At 38.8% G+C, this 27817-nt stretch overlaps 1 pseudogene; it reads right to left on the reverse strand.

Annotated features, from left to right (window-relative positions):
* Positions 1 to 27574, reverse strand: part of LOC138848744 (selenoprotein H pseudogene) — a 151824-nt pseudogene extending 124250 nt beyond the window's left edge.
* Between the last annotated feature and the right edge of the window lie 243 nt (positions 27575 to 27817).

Below are 27817 nucleotides of genomic sequence, written 5' to 3' on the forward strand. Positions count from 1 at the left end.
ATTGTGAATTGGAAGAATCAATATCATCAAAATGTCCATTCTCCCAAAAGCAATTTATACATTCAATGCAATACCAATCAAGATAATAAAGATATTTTCTCAGATCTTGAAAAATGATGCTGAAATTCATATGGAGGCAAAGGAGACCTCAAATAGCTAAAGCAATCTTGTACAACAAAAACAAAGCCAGAGGCATCACAATACCCGATTTCAGGACATACTACAGGGCAGTTGTTATCAAAACAGCATGGTACTGATACAGAAACAGATAGATAGACCAATGGAACAGAATAGAAACACCAGAAACCAATCCAATCATCTACAGCCAAATTATATTTGATCAAGTATCTAAAACCAATTCCTGGAGCAAGGACAGTCTATTCAACAAATGTGCTGGGAAAATTGGATTTCCACATGCAGAAGCATGAAAAAAAGACCCCTACCTTACACCTTACACAAAAATCCACTCAACATGGATTGAATATCTAAACCTATGACCCAACACTATCAAATTATTACAGAACATTTGAGAAACCCTGTAAGATATAGGCACAGGCAAAGATTTCTTGGAAAAGACCTCAGAGGCACAGGCAGTCAAAGCCAAAATTAACAATTGGGATTAAATCAAATTGAGAATTTTTTTTATTGCAAAAGAAACAATCAGGAAAGTGAAGAGGCAACAAACAGAATGAGAAAGAATATTTGCAAATTATGCAACCGATAAAGGATTATTAAGTAGAAGCTACAAGAAGTTCAAGAAACTCCACAACAATAAACAACAAAACAAACAACCCACTTAAGAGATGGGCCAAGGACCTCAACAGACATTTTCCAAAGAGGAAATCCCAATGACCAAGAGACACATGAAAAAATGTTCGGATCACTAGCCTTCAGGGAAATGCAAATCAAACCACAATTATGTTTCACGTCACCCCGGTTAGAATGGCTTACATACAGAAATCAATTAACAACAGATGCTGGAGAGGATGTGGGGAAAAATGCTCACTAATCCACTGTTGGTGGGTGTGGGGAGCAGCTCGGACTAGACTGTTACTGGAATTAAGACTTATTCTATGCATCTGCTTTCCCACAATATGGCGCTGAGAAGGGAGTAGCAACTTCTACACAGCTGCCTCCAGTTCAACCAACAAGCTGCAGGACCTGCTCCTGATTGGAAGAGAGCAGCGTACTCAGCGTGTGGGTAGCAGAGTTGGGATTGGTGGAAGAGGACTATAAAGGAGGAGAGAGACAACATGCATGGGGAACATCTATCTGAAGGAACACCTGTGCAGCCCCCGAGAGAGCCGGCCGGCGGTGTGCCGCTCCCCCGCGGAAGTGGGGAAAGTGGCTAGGGGGAACCGCCCTTCCATGGAGGTGGAAGGGTCGGTAGCCAACCCGGGAAGAACCAGCAGCAAACCCGGGGAGAGCTGAGCAGACAAGAGAACAGCGCAGGGTCCTGTGTCGTTCCTCCACGAAGACGGGGAGCTACAGGTGGGAATGCAAACTAGTAAAGCCACTATAGATGACAGTTTGGAGATTCCTCAGAAACCTGAATACAGACCTACCACATGACCCAGCCATCCCACTCCTTGGAATTTACCCAAAGGAAATTAAATTGGCCAATAAAAAAGCTGCCTGCACCTCAATGTTTATTGCAGCTCACTTCACAATAGCTAAGACCTGGAACCAACCTAAATAACTATCAACAGAAGACTGGATAAAGAAATCAGGGGATATATACTCTATAGAATACGGAAGTAAAAAAAAATGAAATCCCTTCATTTGCAACAAAATGGAGGAATCTGAGGAACATGATGCTGAGTGAAGTAAGCCAGTTCCAAAGGGACAAATATCATATGTTCTCCCTGATTGGTGACAACTAACTGAGCACCTAAAAGGAAACCTGTAGAAATGAAATGTACACTGTTAGAAACAGTGACTTACTTGATCAGCCCTTGTCCTGACTGCCGAGGAACAACTTACTACTTTATTCCTTTTGGTATTTTTTTGTGCTACTTAATATCATTGTTTGAACTCTTTAATTAACACATAATTATCCTTAGTCATTTAAATTTAACTGAAAAGTGATCCCCGTTACATATAAGAGTGGGATTTAGAGAGGGAGGAGATGTACAGTTCAGCACATGCTCACTAGGACTTTCCCCTAATTGTAGAGCTAGAAACATGCCAGGGGATTCCAAATCAATCCCATTAAGGTGGCATGTACCAATGCCATCTTACTAGTCAATGTGATCAGTTTAACTTCATTATTGATCATATTGACAGGATTAAGTGTCAAAGGGATTACACAAACAAGACTAGTGTCTGCTAATACTAAGTGATAGAATTAAAAAGGAGAGAATGATCCAACATGGGAAGCGGGATACACAGCACACTCATAGGATGGCAGATGTCCTAAACAGCACTCTGGCTTCAGAATCAGCCCTTAAGGCATTTGGATCTGGCTAAAATGCCTGTGAGATTTTCTCAGGCATGGAAAGCCAAGACACTGTGGCAAGAAAATGACCTAAATGAAAGATCTCTGTGAGATCCCAGTGGAAAGAACAGGCCATCAAAAACGGAGGTACCTTTCTCTGAAGAGAGAAGAGTACTTCCACTTTGACTATGGCCTTGTCTAAATAAGGTGCTCAAGAGGCTTCCATAGCCTTGGAAGCTCATAACAAGGGCCTCAGGTGATTACTGACATCATAAATAAGAGCGTCAATTGTTAAATCAACAATAGGAGTCACTGTGCAACTACTCCCTGTGTATGATCTCTGTTCTTAATGAGTTGTACTATGTGAATTAATGGCAAAATTACTACTCAAACAGTACTTTACACTTTGTGTTTCTGTGTGGGTGCAAACTGTTGAAATCTTTACTTAGTATATACTAAGTTGATCTGCTGTATATAAATATAATTGAAAATGAATCTTGATGAATAATGGGATGGGAGAGTGAGTGGGAGATGGGATGGTTGCAGGTGGGAGGGAGGTTATGGGGGAAAAGCCGCTATAATCCAAAAGTTGTATTTTGGAAATTTATATTTATTAAATAAAAGTTAAAAAAAGAGAATAAAAAAACAATGTGAACAAGGAGGGATGGAGATTTGGGGCTACTGTACACCAAGTCTCTCAAATGCAGTCAAAGAAAACACTAACATTTCTAACGGGTGATTTCTTCTAAGTGGCTTACATATGTATCCCATCGTATTAATACTAGTAACACATTATACTAATTGTTGTTATATTGCCATTATTAAAAGAGTCAATAGAATGCATCAATATTCAATTCATTCTACTGGTGGACCAAATAATCAAAGAAGGGATTTTGATTCCAATATCTGTTCTCTCAGCCTCTATTGAGTATTTCTTCATTTTTTTGATGTGTGAAATTTTAAAGCAGTCTTCACTGAGCATTTACTCTGACTAATCATAGATTGCAAAGGCACTTAATTTTAGGCTGCATCTTGCCTGTAGAAACATTGTCTTGAAAAGCTCATAATACAGTTTGAAATTCTGAAAGGCATAGACAGCTTTAAGCTTAATACAAGCAGTATGTGCCATGTATGCAGCTGCTTGTGACACCAACATCAGTGATGGGAGTGCTAGTTGAATCCTAGCTGTATTGCTTATGATCCAGCTTCCTGCTAACATGTCTGGGAAGGCTGCAGGATATGGCCCAAGTGCTTGGTCACATGCTACCCCTGTGGGAGAACAGGATGGAATTCATGGCTTCTGCCTTTGGCCTAGCTCAGACTTAGCTGTTGTAGGTAGCCATTTAGGGAGTGAACGAGCAGATGAAAACACTCTTTCTCTCTCTCTCTCAAATAAATAAATGACTCCTTTAAAAAGATTCTATTTTGCAAGAGTATTGTACTTGCTAAATGTAACCATGCTGTAATGTAATATATTCACTATGCTACACTGAACTTGAAAATATTATATTGTTAAATGACAAGCATGATGAAGGGACATGGAGGGAGTTCATGCAGAAAACTATCTTTCCTGATCAAATAAAGATGAAGCAAATCTAACATTCAAGGTAAATAGCTGCCCATGCCTGAGCAGTCCTGGCTCCAGAAGAGTGCATGCCACAGCAAATTAGTATTACTGACGAGGCAGACAGATGTGCCTGATGAGAGTCACTGTGTGCAGATTTGATTGACTTCCAGGGAAAATCTACAGTGGATTTTAGATTTCTGTTTCTACTTGTTGAAAACAAAACAACAACAAAAATTGCATTGAGTGGACAAAAATCAATTTAATATAAAAATGAGTAATCTTTAAGAGCAGAATTTCACATTTTAGTATGTAAAAGTCATATATAGGGTCTTAAAGGAAACCTGAACTTTTCTGTTTTAAAAAATCTAAAGGGAATGAAAACATCATAATTTAGGGAAAAGAAAAAGTGGAGCTTTGTTATCTTAACAATTTGTGTAGTTCAGATAAAGGTGGATCTTCCAGGCCTCACTTATTTCTTTTATATAATTTTCATTCCTTACCATTTTCACATTTTGTTAAGTATGATGATATCCTTGTAAATAATTATACTGTGCTCCCTGATTGATACAATACTAAATTACTTTTATTCTGTTATTTTGTCTTTATCTCCGGTTGGCTATTCATGACCAATATTCTCATTATCATGTCATAGGTGAATAATTGAGGCCCAACCACAGAGAAATGTCCTGCATCACTCAAACCAGGGAGGACAAAGATGAGGCTCTAATTCCCACGTGTTTGAAACCACAAGCCATGCTGTTTCACTTGCGGTACGTTGCAAAGGTCAACACCTTACTCTTCCTGCACTTTGAGTATCTCTGTGCGTTCAAAAGAGAATGCATTCTCCATCAAGAGTCCTGAAGGTCAATTGTATGAATTCCACCCTTTCCAAATTAATCTTTTTTTAAGATTTATTTATTTACTTGAAAGTCAGAGTTACACAGAGAGAAGTGGAGCTAGAGAGAGAGAGAGAGAGAGAGAGAGAAAGATCTTCCATCCGCTGGTTCACACCCCACAGGGCTGCAACGGCTGGAGCTGTGACAATCCGAAGCCAGGAGCCAGGAATTTCTTCCAGGTCTCCCAGATGGGTACAGGGGCCCAAGGACTTGGGCCATCTTCCACTGCTTTCCCAGTCCTTAGCAGAGAGCTGGATCTGAAGTGGACCAGCTGGGACTCAAACCGGCGCCTATATGGGATGCTGGCACTTCTGGCAGCAGCTTTACCTGCTATACCACAGCACCAGCCCCTCCAAATTAGTCTTAAGTTGTCTAGGGAGCATGCTAAATATAAGCAGAAGTGGAATTTAAATAAGTTTTTCAAAATCTAGTCATGAATTTACTGATTCTTCATATCTGCTGTCAATACTTGCCTTAATATTGTTCTTATGTCATTTTAAGTAGGTGGGGAAAAGTCAGGAGGCATCTTACAGAGTGATTCTTGGATTTCTGTCAACGACTTTTCCAGAATATAAGTTATCACAGCATTGGAAGGAAGTTTGCAAGCTTAATATTTAACTGGTTTGACTTCTCTTAAAAGTGGTCTATACTGCAAAACTACTCAGCTCCATATAAGAAGAAGGCCTGGGCACACATGCAAACAGAGGGAAGATAATGTGAAGATAACAGGAGAAGCCAGCCGCCTACAAGCCAGGAAGACAGACCTGGAATATTTCCTTCCCTAGTGGTCCTCAGGAGGAAACAATGCTGCCAACAGCGTGATGCCGCCTTGAAGCCCAGTCTTCTGAACTGTGAGGCAATAAATGTCTATTGCTCAGGACACCAGTGTGTGTGGCACTTTGTAATGGCAGCACTAGCAAATGAATAAAATGCTCAAAGTGAAAAATTTTCCTGTGCCTCATCACAAACAGGAAGCATGCAGTTAGAGCTATCTCACATACATGAATGTCCATTTCCAACAGCATACGGTTATGTTAGTGTTCCTATCTAAGGCAAACAAAATGTCAAAGTGACTTGAATAATATATTTTCATTTCTCTTTTGTTTTTATATTTGAAATTTCTGTGCAAGCTTAATGGAAGCAATTAAAAATGCACACATATTACAAATGAGAAAAAATTGCTATTCAAATTGATGAATCAGAACAAAATAATCTTATACCTCACAGAAGGTTTGAAAATTTTATTCCAATCCAATATTACACAATGTTCTTGGCAGAAGACTTTACTTGATAAAAAGTACATGTTCATTTTTGCTATTCTAAAATAAAATACTATTTATAACATTGTACCATTTTTTATCATTAAAAACTGTCATCCTAAATTTCTTTTGAAAGGTGCTACTTAATCATCAATCAGATAGAACTAAACCCCTGGAAAAAAAAACAAATTTCTTAAACATAACTATACCATGAAGTAGCTCTTTTGAGTCACAAAACAGATGTGCATTTCAGAACTTCATGAATGCAACCAACCTCTTTTAGGCACTAAATCATTTTATAGGCAAAATAATTATTTTTTATCCTTGGTTATATTTTTTTCTTTTCTTTTCTTTTCTTTTTTTTTTTTTTTTTTGACAGGCAGAGTGGACAGTGAGAGAGATAGACAGAGAGACAGGTCTTCCTTTTTCCGTTGGTTCACCCCCTAATAGCCACTGCGGCCGGCGCACCGCACTGATCTGAAGCCAGGAGCCAGGTACTTATCCTGGTCTCCCATGCAGGTGCAGGGTCCAAGCACTTGGGCCATCCTCCACTGCACTCCCGGGCCACAGCAGAGAGCTGGGCTGGAAGAGGAGCAACTGGGACAGAATCCTGCGCCCTGACCGGGACTAGAACCCAGTGTGCCAGCACCGCAGGTGGAGGATTAGCCTAGTGAGCGGCGGCACCAGCCAATCTTTGGTTATCTTAAACATAAATAATTTATTGTAAACTTAATTGATATACAATGGGCTTGCATTAAACATATCCCACATTTCTTCTTTAAGGAACCAGGGCAGCCCTTCAGGATGGCCAATTACAACAATCATTTCTGTCCAGAACATTCTGCATTTGCAACAAAGAAAGCCTCCATCATGTTGCAATCTTTCAGGCTTACTTCCTGAGGGGGAACTCCGTAGGATTGAAACACGGACTCATCAGCAGCCAGGGATTCTTTTGACCCAAATTGTACTTCTCTTGTTAATTTTTTTGTATGTTGTCTACTTTTATAGATTTTTGATACCTATTTTTATTTTTATTTGAGAGCAGAGAAAGAGAGAGAATTCCAGTCTGCTAATGCACTCTCCAAATGCCCACAAAAGCCGAGGTTGGGCCAGACAAAAGCTGAGTGCCAAGAACTCAATATAGATTTTGTGGGTGGCAGGAATTCAACTACTTGAGCCTTCCCGTATTGCCTCCCAGGATGAGAATTTTCAGGATATTAGAGTTGGGAGTAGAGCAGGAACTCGAACACAGGCACTCTGAGAAGGGATACCAGCATCCCAAATGATTTCCTAACCATGAAGTCAAATGTACGTATCACATGCTGTCTACTTTTATATTTAGTGACTATCATGGATCTTCTGTCTTCAAAATGACACTGTACTTTTCTCCTTTCATCTCCACACCCATGTATTCTGCAACTCATTGAGTAACTTTATTTGAATAGTTACTATGTAGGTCACAGTACTACAATATCTCTAAAATGACACTGTAATAATTTTACATACTTCCACATCCCAACTCAAAGGGTAAAAATATTCTAGCCTTCCTCCTCCTCCAGTAATTTGAGTATCATGACATAGCACTGTAATTCACCTAATGTCAACACAATTAACCCTCACATACATCCAACTCCTTTACTACTCTATTTCCAAAATGCTAAAGAGGAAATATACTGTTTTTTTCTGACTTATTTTCTCATTGCAAAACCAACCTTTATAGTTTAATAGTCTGGATTAATATACCACTGAGGGTGTGTTTTTTTCCTTCCTTCCACATTAAAACTACACTGGTCTTTCCAAATGTGAAATGTGCTTTACAAAAATTTCTGCATTCTGTCCTTGAAACTGCTGTCCTCAGGATGGGTTCTAATGTTCTTCATGAACCCAGTATATTATTTTATTATTTTTCATCATCTTTACTTTCATTTGCAATAACTCCAATCCAGTAAACTCAATTAGACTTGACATCCTCATTGATCTATGTAATCATTCTGTTTTCTCTCACTTCAATACTGATTCCTTCCATAGAATATTTCCCTTACTTTCCTCATCAGTAAGTTAATCTGAATAACTTCTACACACCCTTTAGGACTCAGATTTGAAGTTTTATTTAAAATAAAATTTTGCCTGATTTTTTTAACAGTGGATTTTATATTCCTACAAATTGTTCCACAAAGTACCTCATAGGTATTTAAACCATGACACTTACAGTTTTTTTTTTTCAAATGCTTACTTATTTACTTATTTGAGAGGGGTTAGGGAGAGAGGGAGGAAGAGGAAAAAAGAGAGTAAGAGAGAGAGAATGTGTTCCCAGCTACTGGCACACTTGCCAAATGTCAACAATGACCTGGCCCTTGAAAGCTATAGCTTGAAGCTGAACAGAACTGAGAACTGAACCAGGTCTCCCATATTGATAATAGCAACTTAGTTTCTTGCCATTCCCACTACCTTCCAAATTATGCATTAGCAGGAAGCTGGAGTCAGATGCTAACAAGGCCAAGATTTATTTTTATAGAACGTAGTCTGTAATTTAATCTTGGTTTTATTTCTCACTAAACAAACAAACAAACAAAATACAAAAGCAAAAAAATTTTTGCAAGGCATCAAACCCAGGCACTTTGATATGAGACTGAGGCATCTTAACCACCAAATCCCATTTTAAATGGGTCATCAAAGAAGGAGGTACCTTTCTCTGAAGGGAGGAGAGAACTTCTACTTTGACCATGGCCTTGTCTAAATGTGATCAGAGTCAGTGAACTCAGGGGGCTTCCATAGCCTTGGCAGCTCATGACAAGAGCCTAGGGTGATGATTACTGATGCCATAAACAAGAGTGTCAATTTGTTAAGTCAACAACAGGAGTCACTGTGCACTTACTCCTCATGTAGGATCTTTGTCCTTAGTGTGCTGTACATTGAGATTTAATGCTATAACTAGTACTCAAACAGTATTTTTCACTTTATGTTTCTGTGTGGGAGCAAACTGTTGACATCTTTACTTAATGTATGCTAAACTGATCTTCTATAAATCAAGAGAATCGAAAATGAATCTTGATGTGAATGGAAGGGGAGAGGGATTGGATAAGGGGAGGGTTGCGGGTGGGAGGGACGTAATGGGGGGGAAGCCATTGTAATCCATATTCTGTACTTTGGAAATTTATATTCATTCAATAAAAGTGAAAAAATTAACAGCATAATACTGGTACAGAAACAGATGGATAGACCGATGGAACAGAATAGAAACAGCAGAAATCAACCCAAACATCTACAGCCAGCTTATATTTGATCAAAGATCCAAAACCAATCCCTGGAGTAAGGACAGTCTATTCAATAAATGGTGCTGGGAAAATTGGATTTCCACGTGCAGAATCATGAAGCAAGACCCCTGCCTTTCACCTTACACAAAAATTCACTCAACATGGATTAAAGACTTAAATCTACGACCTGACACCATCAAATTATTAGAGGGCATTGGAGAAACATTGCAAGATATAGGTACCAGCAAAGACTTCATAGAAAAGACCCTGGAGGTGCAGGCAGTCAAAGCCAAATTTAACTATTGGGATTGCATCACATTGAGAAGTTTCTGTACTGCAAAAGAAACAGTCAGGAGAGTGAGAAGGAAACTGACAGAATGGGAAAAATTATTTGCAAACTACGCAACAGATAAAGGGTTAATAACCAGAATCTACAAAAAGATCAAGAAACTCCACAAAAACAAAACCAACAACCCACTTAAGAGATGGGTCAAGTACCTCAATAGACATTTTTCAAAAGAGCAAATCCAAAGGGCCAACAGGCACATGAAAAAATGTTCAAGGTCACTAGCAATCAGAGAAATGCAAATCAAACCCACAATGAAGTTTTACCTCACACCGGTTAGAATGGCTCACATTCAGAAATCTACCAACAATAGATTCTGGAGAGGATGTGGGGAAAAAGGGACACTAACCCACTGTTGGTGGGAATGCAAACTGGTAAGGACACTATGGAAGTCAGTCTGGAGATTCCTCAGAAACCTGAACATAACCCTACCATACAACTGAGCTATACCACTCTTTGGAATTTACCCAAAGGAATTTAAATTGGCAAACAAAAAAGCTGTCTGCACATTAATGTTTATTGCAGCTCAATTCACAATAGCTAAGACCTGGAACCAACCTAAATGCCCATCAACAGTAGACTGGATAAAGAAATTATGGGACATGTACTCTATAGAATACTATACAGCAGTCAAAAACAATGAAATACGGTCATTTGCAACAAGATGGAGGAATCTGGAAAACATTATGCTGAGTGAATTAAGCCAGTCCCAAAGGGACAAATATCATATGTTCTCCCTGATCGGCGACAACTAACTGAGCACCAAAGGGGAAACCTGTTGAAGTGAAATGGACACTATGAGAAACAGTGACTTGATCAGCTCTTGTCCTGACTGTTGATGTACAATGTAATACTTTATGCATTTTAGTATTTTCTCTTTGTTTTGTTCTATACTATTGGTTGAACTCTGTAATTAACACACAATTATTCTTAGGTGTTTAAATTTTAACTGAAAAGTGATCCCTGTTAAATATACGAGTGGGAATAAGAGAGGGAAGAGATGTACAATTTGGGACATGCTCAATCGGATTTGCCCCAAATGGTGGAGTTAGAATCATACCAGGGGATCCCAATACAATCCCATCAAGGTGGCATGTACCAATGCCATCTCACTAGTCCAAGTGATCAATTTCAGTTCACAATTGATCACACTGATAGGTCTAAGAATCAAAGGGATCATACAAACAAGACGAGTGTCTGCTAATACTAACTGATGGAATCAAAAAGGAGAGAATGATCCATCATGGGAAGCAGGATACACAGCAGCCTCATAGAATGCCAGATGTCCTAAATAGCACTCTGGCCTCAGAATCAGCCCTTAAGGCACTTGGATCTGGCTGAAGAGCCCATGAGAGTATTTTAGGCATGGAAAGCCAAGACACTCTGGGGAAAAAAAAAAGAAGACCTAAATGAAAGATCTCTGCAAGTGAGATCCCAGAGGCAAAAAACGGGGCCATCAAAGAAGGAGGTACCTTTCTCTGAAGGGAGGAGAGAACTTCCACTTTGACTACGACCTTGTCTACATATGATCAGAGTTGGTGAACTCAAAAGGCTTCCATACCCTTGGTAACTCATGACTAGAGCCTAGGGAGATTACTGATGCCATAAACAAGAGTGTCAAATTGTTAAGTCAACAACAGGAGTCACTGTGTACTTACTTCTCATGTGGGATCTGTCCTTAATGTGTTGTCCAATGTGAAGTAATGCTATAACTAGTACTGAAACAGTATTTTACACTTTGTGTTTCTGTGTGGGTGCAAACTGATGAAATCTTTACTTAATATATACTGAATCGATCTTCTGTATATAAAGATAATTGAAAATGAATCTTGATGTGAATAGAGTGGGAGAGGGATCAGGAGATGGGAAGGGTGTGAGTGGGAGGGAAATTATGGGGGGAGGGAAAGCCATTGTAATCCATAAACTGTACTTTGGAAATTTATATTTACTAAATAAAAAAATTAAAAAATGCCAATTTTCACATAGGAATCTCTCTCTAGCCTCTGATAATTCTATCTCCCATCCCAGATATTCTATTACTATTTCCTCCACATGCAGGAGAGCAGGTCTGAGTTTGATTTAATAATTACATTTAAAGAGTTTCAAAGAAATTGTATCCACAATGCATATGGTTTGTGAAGATTTGGCATGTTTTGAAAGAGTGTGCCCTTGAATATAGCCAATAGTATAAATTGTATAGGAACAAGAGAAAGGGACAGTGCTTGAAATGGAAAGTTAGGGAGGAAAGGGAGGGTAGGCAGTGTAATTGAAGATGGAGGCTTCTCATTTGATCCAACCAGCAAATTTAAATGATTCTCAGTGTTCCATGGGGACCGCTGCCTTTGTTCCTTTGTTTCCTTAAAGACACTTCCAGCGAGCACAACTGCGTAATCTGAAACTGTAGCAGAGATGAATATAGATATATAGGCTTGACATTGTGGTTGGACAGGATAATTGGACAGAAGTTTGTACTGAAAAAAAAAATAGGATGCATAAAATGAAACCTGGAAGACCGGTGCCACGGCTCACTAGGCTAATCCTCTGCCTGTGGTGCCGTAACTCTGGGTTCTATTCCCGGTTGGGGTGCCGGTTCTGTCTCGATTGCTGCTCTTCAAGTCCAGCTCTCTGCTGTGGCCCGGGAAGGCAGTGGAGGATGGCCCAAGTCATTGGGCCCTGCACCAGCATGGGAGACCAGGAGGAATCACCTGGCTCCTGGCTTCGGATCGGCACAGTGCGCTGGCCACAGCGGCCTTTTGCGGGGTGAACCAACAGAAGGAAGACCTTTCTCTCTGTCTCTCTCTCTCACTGTCTAACTCTACCTGTCAAAAAACAAACAAACAAAAAAAGAAACATGGAAAAGATGCATTGAAGAATTTTAGAGCTCAGAAAGAGGACAAGAGAAGATGAGTAGTTCTGATCATTGATAGGCCTTATCTGAGTGCCAGGAACCTGTGGTTCCTAGAAAACATGTCAAGGCAAGGCACATTTCACAGTAATCCCATCCCCATGGTGTGTTGAAAGCATCAGATAAAAATGAAATTTCAAGAAATCAATATTGCCATATGTGGGTGATTTTAGGCATATTTGACCTTGTGGATTTCCTTTAACTTTCCCAAGTTTATGTGAAATATCTTAATAATACTTAGTAGTAAGAGGTCAGTTAAAAAGTGTGGGGAGGGGTCAGCATTGTGGAGTAAAGGGTAAAACTGCAGTCCGTCAACCAACGTCCCATACGGAGACCAGTTTGTGTCCCTGCTACTCTGCTTTAGATCCAGCTCCCTGCTAATGATCTGGGGAATGCATCAGATGATGGACAAAGTATCTGGGCCCTTGCCATCCACGTGCTGGAGATCTGGAAAAAGCTCCTGGTCATCTGGAAGTAAACCAGCACACGATCTCTCCCTCCCTGTCTCTCTGTAACTCTGACTTTCAAATAAATAAATAAATAATGCTGAAAAATAAAAAGTGTGGAGATATCTTAGTTTCAGAGCAAATATGAATGCTTTAATATTCTCCTCATTATCTATTGGGAAATCGAAAGCTATTAAAATTGACAAGTATGTCTCTTAATAGCTGGAGACAAACATCAGACTTTTGCCACATCAAGGGATAATGGTACCTTCGCTAAGGGCTTTCAAACCTGAACTGCTGTAACAACCCTCTATTTCCATCCTTTAGTCTATAATTTTATTTTGATTCTAAATCACTCACCTGGTTTCCTTCAATTAATTTATTTACATGGTGTTTTTTATTACTGTTATTGATTTTTATAAAAGGAAATCACTGCTGAAATATGGTTACTTAGTTTACTTTTATTTACCAAAGCAAAAGTTTTGGCCTTGGTGTGGCTTCTTCCAGCAAGAACCAGTAAAATCAATAAACTTCTCCCCATAAAGCAAAGTGAGACATTATGAAAGGAGCTATTTCAGAGCTCTGAGAATCTCTAAATGAGAGTTGCTTGTTCCTGAGAAACTACTGAACTTTGGATAAGAAGAGAGGTTTTCAGTCGGGTGAACTAGGGCTGAAGCAGGGAGCCAGAAGATCAATCCAGAGATTCCATGTGGGCAGTAGGAACCTCATTGCTTTGGCTATCACCTTTGCTCTCAGGGTCTGCAGTAACAAGAGCCTGGGTCAGCAGCTGGAACTGGACATCAAACTCAGGCATTCCTATATGAGACATGAGTGGCTTATCCTCTAAACAAAATGCCTGCGCCTAATTTGTCATTTAAAGCTGGTTCCCAACAATGGAGTTGGGAACAAACCATAATTAAGACAAGCTGCAAATGCAATCTGACTAGAAATAATGAAAACTATTAAATCCAATTAGGAGCAGGGTGATCAAATTAGAAGTCTCCGTGTCAAGATGGCTGAGTTCTACTTCACAAGCTTCTACTCAGCCGCTGAGCAATTTGAGGTATACCAGATAATCCTCTCGCTCCATTTGCAGTGCGATGCAATGCTCACTTGCAATATTGTGTTTTGTTTGAAAGGATTCAGTCTACACTTCTGGCACTCTATGTTTCAGTTCACGCATTCATGAACTTCCCAAAAGTAACAATCTCTTCCTTGGCACTTTGTCTCCAAATTGTGTGTAGGAGACAACAGCTTATTTGCCAAAATAAAACAAAACAAAGCTTCAAACAAACCTACTCATTCATTATTCAAAAAAGTATCATAGGTCTCTGTAAATAAACTTTCTTCCTCAAAATATTTAATGACATTTACTTTAAAATCAACCTAAATTTATTATTTATTATACATCATAGAACTGCATTATTTGAGTGGAAATATTAGAGAGTCTTAATAAAAATTGTCAAGTTTTTATAACAGAATAAGACTAGATAATTACAAAAACGATTTGCTATATACCCTACATAAATGTAAGGTATTTATAGCTATGTTTGGATGTGTCATACTCAATAAAATAGAGAAGATAGGTTAAAATATACTGTTAAAACATATGAACCTCAGGATGTTTATCTTTGGAAGTGTCTGACAAAATTAAACTCAATAATTACTTAATTCAAGTCTCAAAAATATTTCAGTTCAGCAATTATTTCACACAACTTATTTTACCTGCTCTAACATTCTATGATGGCAGATTCTGACCAAACTGTCATTAAGAAAGAATGTGAATATAGGAATTGGTTACTCACGAAACTTCAGAGAGTATCAATAAGCCTTTCTGTGGAAGAATTACGCAGTCTCATTGATTAGGAAATTAATATGTGCATGTACTACTTAAATTTGTTTTACAATTCAAACTATTATTCTATTTTTAAAATAGATTAAGAATGAGAGCAATAGCAAGAGAGTGCTCATTCAATAAACCAGAATAATCTGGAAATGTGGTCAGAACTACTCAGAGAACTACCACAGACCAAATATTAGGAATAGTGATAGCTGATTTGTTCTAGGGTCATTTGGATGAGGTTAGACTATTAAGCGGAGGCTAACATATTTTAATCACACACTTCCCCAGACAAGTACCATACCCTTATATTTGCCAGTCTTATTTGCTCCATTAGAAGTAGTTCTCAGCTTATTACTCAAACCAGGATTAAATGATGAATTGAAATAGTTCAGGTAATGGAAATATATAGTGCAGCCAAACATAAAGATAAATTTTCTCATTATATGCTACCCAATGTACATATGCATGCATTCTTTAAGAGTCTGAATAGGTTATAATTTAACATCTATGGACATTCATAAATGCTGTTATACTATTTCACTTTGAATTATTGCCAATTTATATACCTGAAATTAAAGAAGCTCAATTGAAAAAGAAATAATCTCTTGAGTGTTGCAGAGTATATAATAGCTTTTCCAATGAAATAAAATGAAACAAAGCAAACAAATTCTCAACAGAAAAGCATAATCAAGTCTCTTACATAACATACATATTTTTAGTTCAGAGTTGTCAATGACTGGAAGGCCTAGCTTGTAACATTTTCTAGCACACACACACACACACACACACACACACACAAATTACCTCCAAGAGAGGCCATGGACTCTAGCCCTGCTAATTACTTAATGGTATTTGTTTTTCTTGGGTTTGTTTTGTTTCAGGAAAAGCAGCCCTCAGGCCATCACATCATATTCAACTATAATAAATGCTTTCTTAACTTTTGTTTTTAGTTCATTTTTGTAAATATTACTGAAAACAGTGTTTTTACTATTAAGCCCAGGAGATTCAAAGATGACTTTTGAATGGACTTTTCCATTGCTGGTACAATGAGGGAGACAACATCCTATTACAGAAGTTTCCATACAAAATGGTAAACTCCATGTCTAAAATACCATGAGGAGGAACAATTCAAAGGATTGCTTCACCAGATAAGGGCTTGGAGAAAGAGCTCCAGCTTGGGTACTCAAGCTTAAACTTGGTAAATTACTAGGTTTACTTATGCTTAAAAAATCGAGAAAGTAAGTACAGTGTTTACAACAAAGGAAACTGAATAAATTTGATGTCAGAAGGATTTTTTTAATTTAATTTTTATTTAGTAAATATAAATTTTCAAAGTACAGTTAATGGATTACAATGGCTTCCCCCCCATAATTTCCCTCCCACTCACACTCCTCCCAACTCCTGCTCCCTCTCCCATTCCATTCACATCAAGATTCATTTTCAATTATCTTTATATACAGAAGATCGATTCAGTATATATTAAGTAAAGATTTCATCAGTTTGCACCCACACAGAAACACAAAGTGTAAAATACTGTTTCAGTACTAGTTATAGCATTACTTCACATTGGACAACACATTAAGGACAGATCCCACATGAGAAGTAAGTACACAGTGACTCCTGTTGTTGACTTAACAATTTGACACTCTTGTTTATGGCATCAGTAATCTCCATAGGCCCTAGTCATGAGTTGCCAAGGCTATGGAAGCCTTTTGAGTTTGCCGACTTCGATCTTATTCCGACAGAGTCATAGTCAAAGTGGAAGTTCTCTCCTCCCTTCAGAGAAAGGTACCTTCTTCTTTGATGGCCCCATTCTTTCCACTGGGATCTCACTCGCAGAGATCTTCCATTTAGGTGTTTTTTTTGTTGTTGTTTTTTTGTTTTTTTTTTGTTTTTTTGTTTTTTTTGGTTTTTTTTTGCCAGAGTGTCTTGGCTTTCCATGCCTAAAATACTCTTATGGGCTCTTCAGCCAGATCCAAGTGCCTTAAGGGCTGATTCTGAGGCCAGAGTGCTATTTAGGACATCTGCCATTCTATGAGTCTACTGTGTATCCCACTTTCCATGATGGATCGTTCTCTCCCTTTTTGATTCTATCAGCTGAGTGAATTAAGCCAGTCCCAAAGGGACAAATATCATATGTTCTCCCTGATCAGCAACAACTAACTGAGCACCAAAGGGGAAACCAGTTGAAGTGAAATGGACACTATGAGAAACAGTGACTTGGTCAGCTCTTGTCCTGACTGTTGATGTACAATGTAATACTTTATGCATTTTAGTATTTTCTCTTTGTTTTGTTCTAGTACTTTTGGTTGAACGCTGTAATTAACACACAATTATTCTTAGGTGTTTAAATTTTAACTGAAAAGTGATCCCTGTTAAATATACGAGTGGGAATAAGAGAGGGAAGAGATGTACAATTTGAGACATGCTCAATCGGACTTGCCCCAAATGGTGGAGTTAGAATCATACCAGGGGATCCCAATACAATCCCATCAAGGTGGCATGTACCAATGCCATCTCACTAGTCCAAGTGATCAATTTCAGTTCACAATTGATCACACTGATAGGTCTAAGAGTCAAAGGGATCACACAAACAAGTCTAGTGTCTGCTAATACTAACTGATGGAATCAAAAAGGGAGAGAAAGATGTTTTTTCTACAGGCATCAGGGGAACTGTAAATCTCTGATTTACAGGAGAGAATAGCATTTAAGACATAGAGCAGTAAGGAATGAAACTGGGTAGAAAGGTAGAAACTAGGCCATTGGCGCTTTGCACACCTTTTAAGTTTAGCCATTATCTCAAAGCCAACAGAAAGGCACAGGAGAAATTAAACCCTGGGTGATGTTAGGGAGATAACCTTGACCAAATCTGTGAGGATGAAGTATTGTGAAGACCAAGGTCCTCCAGTGTAGGAGCATGAGTCTCCAGCAAAAACTGGGATAGTAATAATCTGTTAATTCTAAAATTCTTCCCCTTATTATGTACCTGAAATTAAAAAAAAAAAACTCAATTGAAAAAGAAATCATCTCTTGAGTGTTGCAGAGTATATAATAGCTTTTCCAATGAAATGAAATAAAACAAAGCAAACAAATTCACAACAGAAAAGCATAATCAAGTCTCTTAAATGACATACATATTTTTAGTCTCCCCTGCCTATAGTAAAATGTCTTTAAAAAATAGTAGTGCGCATATAATCCTTTCTTATGTGTTTTATAGTGATACATTTCCAGTCTGTGTCTCTGATTAATATAGAGTGGCATTTTGACTATACCTAACCCACTTGAATAGGTCATCAATGACAACCAGAATCGTATGGATAGATGTTATATAAAGTGCTCTGTCATAATCTACATACTCTGCAGGCTGGAATAAGAGGCCTTTACTCTAAGATTTATGGTTGACTCATATATTTTAGAAAGTTAGTCTTGCTCAACCTCATAAGATTTAGGCTGTGTGTGAAAATCACTTATCCAGAACATTTATACAGCTTTCTGAAAAGTTCAAATTACTACTCACATAGCTCTCTCTTCCTGCATAAAGAGAAATCATCAGGAACAGTTCCCCAAATGGCAAAGTGCCACAGGTGCTTGTCTGTGTTTCTTCTTGAAATCTAGAGATTTCAAATGATCGTAATGACTTAGTCATTCTTTCATCTGTTTACTCAACCACTGGTTAATTACAGTTATTTATCTGGGAAAAAAGTAGATGCTCATCTCTGTACCACAATTTTCTAGGTGCCTAGAAAGCAAAGATGGAAACTCCAAACTGCCTTAAAAATCCCAATAATTCATTACTAATAGAGTTCTGGACCTTCTTTGTCATTTTTCATATTCAAGACAAAAATAACCTTGAAGAATGTCCATATATACACTAGAACTTTGCTATAAGAAAATCATTACTCCTATTATGCATTTTAGTAATCCTCGCCTTTTGTCTGTTTTGATGATGCTATCCTACCAGCCCTGCACAAATGAGTTACTGTCTCAGTATCTAAGTTTTGACCAACGGCTAGTTTAAAACATGCAATTCATTGTACTTGGTCTCAGTTTTAATCTCTTGAGACTGGAAGTTGAATTAAATAAAAAATAGAAAATGTCTGGTGTTTCACAAAATACTAGTATTTCATTTATGCCTATAGTGTCAAACTTCATACTCACAGTTTTATTAGTAACAGATTACTGTACAAGCTGATAGGTGAATAAATGAATAGTTTTAAGAAGTCACTAAGATTACACATATTGGAGAGGCTGATTGTAAATACAGATGCCTTGTATTATGGAAGTTCAACCATGGTATCTGTGACCCTAGTTTTTATGTTAATTTTATCCAGTTGAAACTTTTGGTTCATTAAAAAAAAATTCTGAATCTTTATTTCTCATTGTGTTAACCTCATTATTATTGATAACAGACACTGAACTGAAGATTTCTCTAATTACATTCATCAGTTACATGACACCATACAATTATAGCATATTTTAGCTAAATAGAACTTCCTATCAACACAGTCATACAGTAGAAATCAGAAAGAGAAATTAAAAAATACGTAGAGGTGGATGACCACAAACTACAACATAGCAAAACCAATGTAGCACAAAGAAAATGATCCTAAAAGGAACCATTTGGTGCTTATATTTATAAAACCAAAAAGGGGCTATCATTGTGATATAGTTTGTTAAGCCTCCGCCTGCAAAGCTAGCATCCCATATGGGAGCTGGTTTGAAACCTTGCTGCTCCACTTCCTAACCAACTCCCTTGTAAAGTGCCTGGGAAAGCAACAAAAGATGGTCAAAATTCTTGTGCCCCTGCACCTACGTGGAAGACCTAGAAAAAGTTCTGGGCTCCTAGCTTCATCCGGCCCAGCCTGAGCTGGGTCATTTGGAGAGAGAATCAATGGGTGGAAGACCTTTCTTTATATCTCTTCACCTTTCTCTCTCTGTCTCTCAAATAAATAAAAAAAAATCTTAAAAAAAAAAAAAGAAAAAAAAAACAGATCTAAAATCAACAACCAAACTTGAAAACGTTAGACTCTAAAAAGAAAACAAAATAATAACTGTAATAAGCAGGACAAAGAGAAAAATTAAAGTGAGTCAAGCATTAGAGTGCATTGGGTTAATTTGATGCTTGGGAAGCCTAAATCCCAAATCAAAATGCTAGTTCCAGTCCTGACTATTCTGTGCCCCTGATTCAGCTTCCTGCCAATATGCCTAGGAGGCAGTGGATGATGACCCAAGTACCTGGGTCCCTAATAACCCATGTGGAAACCTACATGAAGTTCCCAGCTTCTGGATTAGGCCTGGCCCAGCCTTGCCTGTTGCAGTAATTTGAGTAGTGAACTAGTGGGTTCAAAGTCCTCTCTCTTAGTCTCTCTCTTCACCTCTGTCTCTCTGTCTTTCAAATAAATAAACGTCTTTTAAATAAAGAAAAAGAAAATAATGACAATTACAGATCACACAAAAGAATCAGAAGATGGACAAAAAATACAGAAAAAATCAGTGGGTTCATTGAAAAGATCAACACAATTAAGAAACCTAGAAGGACTAAAAAACAAATTATCATAAACACAAGTACATTTGACATACTTATACTGACTTATGGAAATAGAAATGTATCTGAGAATGCCATGAACAACTTTGTTCTAACAAATTGGATAGACTAGATGCAAAGGACAAGAACTGTGAAACCAAATAAGAAGAAAATGGAAAAATCTAAATAGATCTATAACTATAAAGGAGACTGAAACAGTAATCAAAAAAATTCTCAATAAAAAAAGTCCCAGATCTGATGGATTTATAAGTGAATTCTACCAAGCCTTTAAAGACAAGCTAATATCAAACTTTACTAAATGTTTCCAAAAATTTAAGAGGAAGAAATATGTTCTAATTCATTCCATGAGGCTAGCATTGCTCTGGTAGGACAGACACAGGGGAAAAAATTCCTCATCAACCCTCAAGAACTGCTAGCAAAACAAATCCATTGATAACATACTAAAAAAATCATATACAATGGCCAAAGAGATTTAATCATGACTGCAAAGATGGTTCAATGAATGAAGATAGATCAATTTAAAAGACTGGATTAATAAACAAAAAATGATCGTTTCAATTCATGCAGAAGAAAATGAAAAAAAAAACAATATTTTTTCATGATGTAAACAAATAAGCTAAGAATTGAAAAAACTAGGGTCAGTGTCATGTGGCAGTGTGTTAAGCCACTGGCTGCAAAGCTAGCATCCAATATGGGTACCAGTTTGTGTACAGGCTTCTGTTTCATCTCCCTGCTAATGCTCCTGGGAAAACATTAGAGCATGGCCCAATTACCTGGGCCCCTGCCATCATATCAGAGAACCAAGTGAAGCTCCTGGCTTTGACCTGGCCCAGCCCTGGACTTTGCGGCCATTTGGGAAGTGAAGCAGAGAATGGAAGATTTTACATAAATAAATAAATCTTGTTTAAAAGTATTTTAAGAAACTGGCTTAAAATAATAAAATTATATCTGAAAAACACAGTGAGCATTATCATCAATCATGAGGGATTGGAAGATTTTCCTCTGACAATGCCTGCTTCCACCAAGTCTATTCCATATATCATTGGAAAAGCTTGCCACAGCAATTAGACAAGGAAATAATGACAGCCACACAAAACATAAAGATGAAGTATCTTTCTTTGCAGAAGATAAGGAATTAAGTGTAGAAAACCTTATGAACTCCCCCATACACACCTTCTTAGAAAAAATAATAAATTCAGCAAACTAGGAGGTTACACAGGAATCAGTTGCATTTCTGTATGTCAAACAATGAACAACCTGAAAAGGAAAATACAAAAGCAAGTATATTTATAATTATTTTAATAAGAATAAAATACTCAAAAATTAACTGAACCAAGAATATAGAAGGCATGTATGATGGAAACTCAAAACTCTACTTAGGAAAATGAAAGAAGATATAAATAAGTGGAAACATATCCATGGCCATGAACTTAACCATTTAACATGGCTAAGATATCATTATTATTCAAAATTAATGCAGGTGTTTTGTGTAGTGGATAGGACACCAGTTGGAAGGCCCACATCACATATTGAAGCGTCTGGATTCACAGCCTGCCCCATTTCCAATTCCAGCTTTCTGTCAGTGCACACTGGGAGGCAGGAGTTGGTGGTTCAAGTATCTGTGTCCCTGACATCCACATGTGAGACTCAAATTGGTTTTTTCAGCTCTGGACTTCTTAGTGGCCCAGCCCCAGATATTCATTTGTGGAGCGAGCCAGCAGATGAAAGTTTCTCTTCCCCTCTCTTTTAAAAATTGAATTAATGAATTAATTAATTAACTAACAATTACTGTTGCCATTGTTGTGGTATACTGGATTAAGCCACTGTTTGCTAGCCCAAAACCCCATATCAGATTGCTGTTTCAAGTCCAGCTGCTCCACTTGTGATCTAACTTCCTGCTAATGCACCTGGGAAAGCAGTGGAAGATGTCCCAAGTAACTAGGGCTCCTGTCAACATTTGAGAGATCAGTGTATCAGGATGGAGTTCATGTCTACTGCTGTCAAGCTGCCCCAGACCCAGCTGGTGCAGCCATCTGAGGAAAATTAGAAATGGAAGCTCTCTCGCTTTCCCCCTCCCTTTTCTTTGTCTCTCTCCCTCTTTCTACCATTTATCTTTCAAATATAAAGAAATGAATCTTAAAAAATACTACGCAAAGGCCGGCGCCGCAGCTCACTAGGCTAATCCTCCGCCTTGCGGTGCTGGCACACCGGGTTCTAGTCCCTCTTCCAGGCCAGCTCTCTGCTGTGGCCAGGGAGTGCAGTGGAGGATGGCCCAAGTGCTTGGGCCCTGCACCCCATGGGAGACCAGGAGAAGCACCTGGCTCCTACCATCGGATCAGCGCGGTGCGCCGGCCGCAGCACGCCAGCCGCGGCGGCCATTGGAGGGTGAACCAACGGCAAAGGAAGACCTTTCTCTCTGTCTCTCTCTCTCACTGTCCACTCTGCCTGTCAAAAAAAAAGAAATACTACGCAAAAATATCTACAGATTCAATGAAATCTCTATCAAAATCCCGAAGACTGTTTTGTGGAGCTGGAAATATCCAAAATAAATCAATATGGACTGCCAAGAGACTGTAAATAAGGAAAACAGTGTTGAAAACAAAAAAACTGAAAAACTCCTGCTTCTTTATTTCAAACTTACTACAATGCTGCAAAACTCAGAGGAGCATGGTGGTGGCATAAGGACAGGCATAAAGACATAGATGATTTTTCAAAAAGTTTGTGGAAATAGAATTAAAAGATCAATTTATTTTGATATAAAAGCCTGTACATAATCTGTACATACTTGAATAGACCAATGTAATGTAACAGAGAGCCCCAAAATAGACACATGTATATGAGTATATGGACAAATGATTTTTTTTACTTAAAACATTTTTTAAGGATTTGCTTAGTTTGAAGGGGAGAATGACAGAGAGAGAGGAAGTTAAAGGAGAGAGCAAGAGAGAAGCTCATCCATCTACTGTTCACTCCCCAAATGGCCACAATGGCCAGAGCTAGACCAGCTTGAACCAGGAGGCAGGAACTCCAGCCTGGCCCCCTCCATGGGTGACAGCAGTCCAAGTACTTCTGTCACCTTCCGCAGGAATCTCATGCACATCAGCAGGAAGCTGGATGGAAAGCAGAGCAGCCAAGACTTGACCTGGTGCTCTGGTACGGGATGCCTGTTCTACAACTAGCAGCTTAACGTACTGTGTCATAACACCTGCTGTGACTTTCACTATGATTGTACTATGATTTTTACCATGGATGCCGCCACAATTCAATAGGAAAAGGGCAGCCTTTTCAGCAGTGGTGCTATTAAAGCCAGAGATCCACACACAGAGGAATGAAGTTTCTAGCACCATATACAGAAATTAACTAAAAATGGATCAAATACCTCAAACTATAAGATTCTTAAAAGAAAAGAAATAGAAAAGTTTCATGATGCTAACTGGGCAATGATTTTAGATATAAAATCAAAGGCATAAGCGATGACATAAAAAAAAAGAAATTTCACTTAATTAAAAAAATGTATTTTGGGGGCCAGCATTGTGGCATATCAGGTGAAGTTGGCACCGGCCACATCAGCATTCCACATGGGCTGTAGTTACTGACTTGGATGCTCCCTTTGTGATCCAGCTCCCTGTTATTGGCCTGGGAAAAGCAGCAGAAGATGGCCCAAGCACTTGGGCCTCTGCACCCACGTGGGAAGCCTGGAAGAAGCTCCTGGCTCTTGGCTTTGGCCTGGCTCAGCCTTGGCCACTGCAGCCATTTGGATAGTGAACAAGCAGATGAAGACTTCTCCTTTCATCCCTCTGTATCTTTGACTTTAAAATAAGTAAATTATTAAATGAATAAATATTTTTAAAATAAGTAAATTAATAAATATTCTTAAAATAAGTAAATTAATAAATGAATAAAATATTTTTAAAAATGAAAAAGCATCTACTGAGTAAAAAGTCAACCCATAGAATTGGGAAAAATTTTCATAGTGTAAATCTGTAAAGGATTACTGTAATGAATTTTTGGACAAAATAATTGAATAGGCAGTTCTACAAAGAAGATGCTCAAATAAGTTTTGGTAAAGATTTGGAGTAATTATGACACTGGGTACTATAGAGAGCAATATAATATAGTATAATAACTATGGAAAACAGTAAGAGTACCTTCAAATTAATAATACTATTACCATATGATCTAGCAACACTGTTTTGTGGATATATACCCAAAAAATTAGAATCAAGGTCTCACAATGATGCTTGCCTATGTTCAACATAGCAAAAAGTAGAAACCTTCCAAATATCTGTGGTATATATATCCCATAGCATGTAACTCAGTCTGGAAATAATGATATATGCTCCAGCATGGCTGGACCTTGACAATATTATGCCAAGTGAGATAAGACAGACACACAAGGACAGTATTTGGAGTATTTGAAGTACTGTAAAAGTACAGTATAATTTAGCTCACCCAATGTTCAAAAGGTTTCTTTGCCTTTACTATCAGAAGTTTGATGATGCAGTGTCTCAGGGTATCTCTGGAATTACAGTTTTGGGAGTTTTCTCATCTTCTTGAAAATGTAGGTTTCTATGGTTTTTGAAATTTTGGAAGCATCCAGCCATTACTTTCGTATACACTTACAGTGCAACATTCTTTCCTTTTGTTCCAATATTTCAATGGCACAAAGCACAGCTTTTTTAGTTCCAGAGATCTCAGAAGATCTGTTCTCTTTTTCCTTAATTTCAATTTTTTCTCTATTTTTCAGACTGTGATATTTTTATTCTTCCATCTTATGTAGATCTTATTCTTCTGTTCTCTTTGCTGTGGAATTGAGTCATTCTATTGAGATCATGAGATGTTATTTTTTTTTATTTTTTAATAAATTATTTAATTTATTTAAAAGGCAGGGTTGAGAGAGAATGAGAGACTTCCATCTACTGGGTTATTCCCCATATGGTAGCAACAGTGGGGGCAGTGCCAGGCAGAAGCCAGGAGCTTCTTCTTGGTCTTCCATCTGAGTGCAGGGGCCCAAGCACTTGGCCATCTTGTGCAGCTTTCCTAGGCACATTATCAGGAAACTGGATCAGAAGTGGAACCCTGGGACTCAGACCAGCACCCTTATGGGATGCTTGGGTTGTAGGTGGCAGTGTTACCCACATGCCACAATGCCAGCACTGAAATCTTAAAATTTATTAATATCGCATTTTCAATTTTCAAATTTCCAATAGACTGTTACATGCATCTTTCATTTGTTGAATCTCATGATCTTTTTATAGTGTTATAATGATTCACCATTGAAGCCATTTTATTTTGTTTAAAGATTTATTTATTTATTTGAAAGTCAGAGTTTCCCAGAGAGAGGAGAGGCTGAGGGAGAGAGAGAGAGGTCTTCCACCCAATGGTACACTCCCCAATTGGCTGCAATGGCTGAAGCTGTGCAGATCTGAAGCCAGGAGCCAGGAGCCAGGAGCCAGGAGCTTCTTCCTGGTCTCCCACATGGGTGCAGGGACCCAAGGACTTAGGCCATCTTCTACTGCTTTCCCAGGCCATAAGAGAGAGCTGGATTGGAAGTGGAACAGCCAAGTCTTGAACTGGTGCCCGTGTGGGATGCTGGTACTTCAGGCCAGGGTGTTAACCCACTGCGCCACAGCGCCAGCCCATATGGTGTCATTTTAAAACTTTTGTCAGATAACTGTACCGCTTCTGTGACCTTCTCTCAGAATTCATTGTCTTTGTAACATTCATTTCATCCTCTCTGATTTATGGAATGGCTGACTTTTCTGTTGATACTGGATATGTTGGTATTTTTTGTGAGACTTTGTATCTTATTCAAACTGGCTGTGTTAGGTTCCTTTTCCCAATATTTCTCTTACATGGAAACATGCGGGCAGTGGAAGCCCAGCTTTTCCCATTGGAACCAATGTCAAAGTGGGAGCCCCTCATTTCTGCTGGGTGCGATAGGATTCCTTACCCCACACTGGACCACCACTGGCACTAGATAGATAAAGAGGAAGTGGAGTGCCTTGATAAGGCTGTTCACCAGTCCACTGATGGAGGTGTGAGGTAGCCTTGTTACTGCTGAGCAGGCATGGAGGACACACTCTCACTAGGACTTTCTGAAATTATTCAATGAGAGAGGGGAGAGGAAATGCAAGATTGTTGGATGAGGGTGGAACTGCAGGCTCCACTAACCCCTAAGTTGAGGGGGAAGGGCTTGATACCACTTAGCGGGAATTAAAATTCTCACTCTCTACTTGGCCACCACGGAAACCACCCCACTATAATGTTGGGGGTCTCGGGGTACTTGTTCCGCCTGGTGACAACAGAAGAGTAAGCTTCTCACTCAGTCCATGCAGACAGCATTATGGCCATTTTTTTTCCTATCTCGTTTTGCTGTAATAAAACAATGGTTGTTTAAAAAACGAGTTTTTTCTTGGTGCTAGTCTTTCTTTTCCGCCATCGTTGGCTACAGAGTACAGACTTAAGTTGTTATGGCTTCTCTTTTCTTTATGTTGTATTTTTTTCAAACCCACTAGTATTTTTAGGTTTAGATAAGAATTTAGGTAAGGAGTTAAAGAGAAAACTCATAGAACTCTGTTGGGGAATAGTCCGCGGCGGCATCGCTAGGCGGAGGTTTTTACTTTCGGTTTTGACCAGGGGCTTTCCTACGGGCGGGGCTCTCCCGAGGCGGAGGAATCGAGGTCGCGGTAAACCACAAGATGGCGCCAGGACTCCCACAGTGAGTCTGCCTGCCTGCCTGCTGCGTGACACCTCACCTGATTGGCCGAAGGACGCGTGCCCTTCACGTGAACAGAGACCGGATTGGTGTGCCTGATGCATGGACTCTAGCTTGCTCCTGATTGGTCACATTTTGTATATAAGCCGTGGGTGTGAGGAGGAAGCACTCTCTCTCTCTCCTCTCATTTCCTCCTTCCTCTCTACCTCTGTCACGTCTACTTTCTCTAATAAAAAGTCTACTGAAGACCGATAAGCGCTGTTCGTTCTTTTCTCGCCCGAGAAACCGTCGTCATGGGCCCTGGGTTGAGTCTGCTGGCCAGACTCCCCGAGACGCTCGCGGCAGAACTCAGAACCATTGTGCTCCTTTTGTCCTATAATCCCTTGTCAGGTGTCCTGTTCTCTACATCTTTTGGAGTCTTGTGTTTGTTTTACACAGGAGGCTAAGGGTTTGGGTTTTGAAATTTATCTGGAAGCTATTTTACTGTTACTTGAGTGTTTTATACAGTACTTCACAGTCATTATATTAATTAATCAATTGAGGGGATTAAAATCAGTATGCATGAAAAAAATGAGACATCTACATGCAAAAGAATGAGGTT

The sequence above is a fragment of the Oryctolagus cuniculus genome, chromosome 2, assembly GCF_051225735.1.
Source record: "Oryctolagus cuniculus isolate XC-2025 breed Fujian yellow rabbit chromosome 2, ASM5122573v1, whole genome shotgun sequence".
In the NCBI taxonomy this organism is placed as follows: domain Eukaryota; kingdom Metazoa; phylum Chordata; class Mammalia; order Lagomorpha; family Leporidae; genus Oryctolagus; species Oryctolagus cuniculus.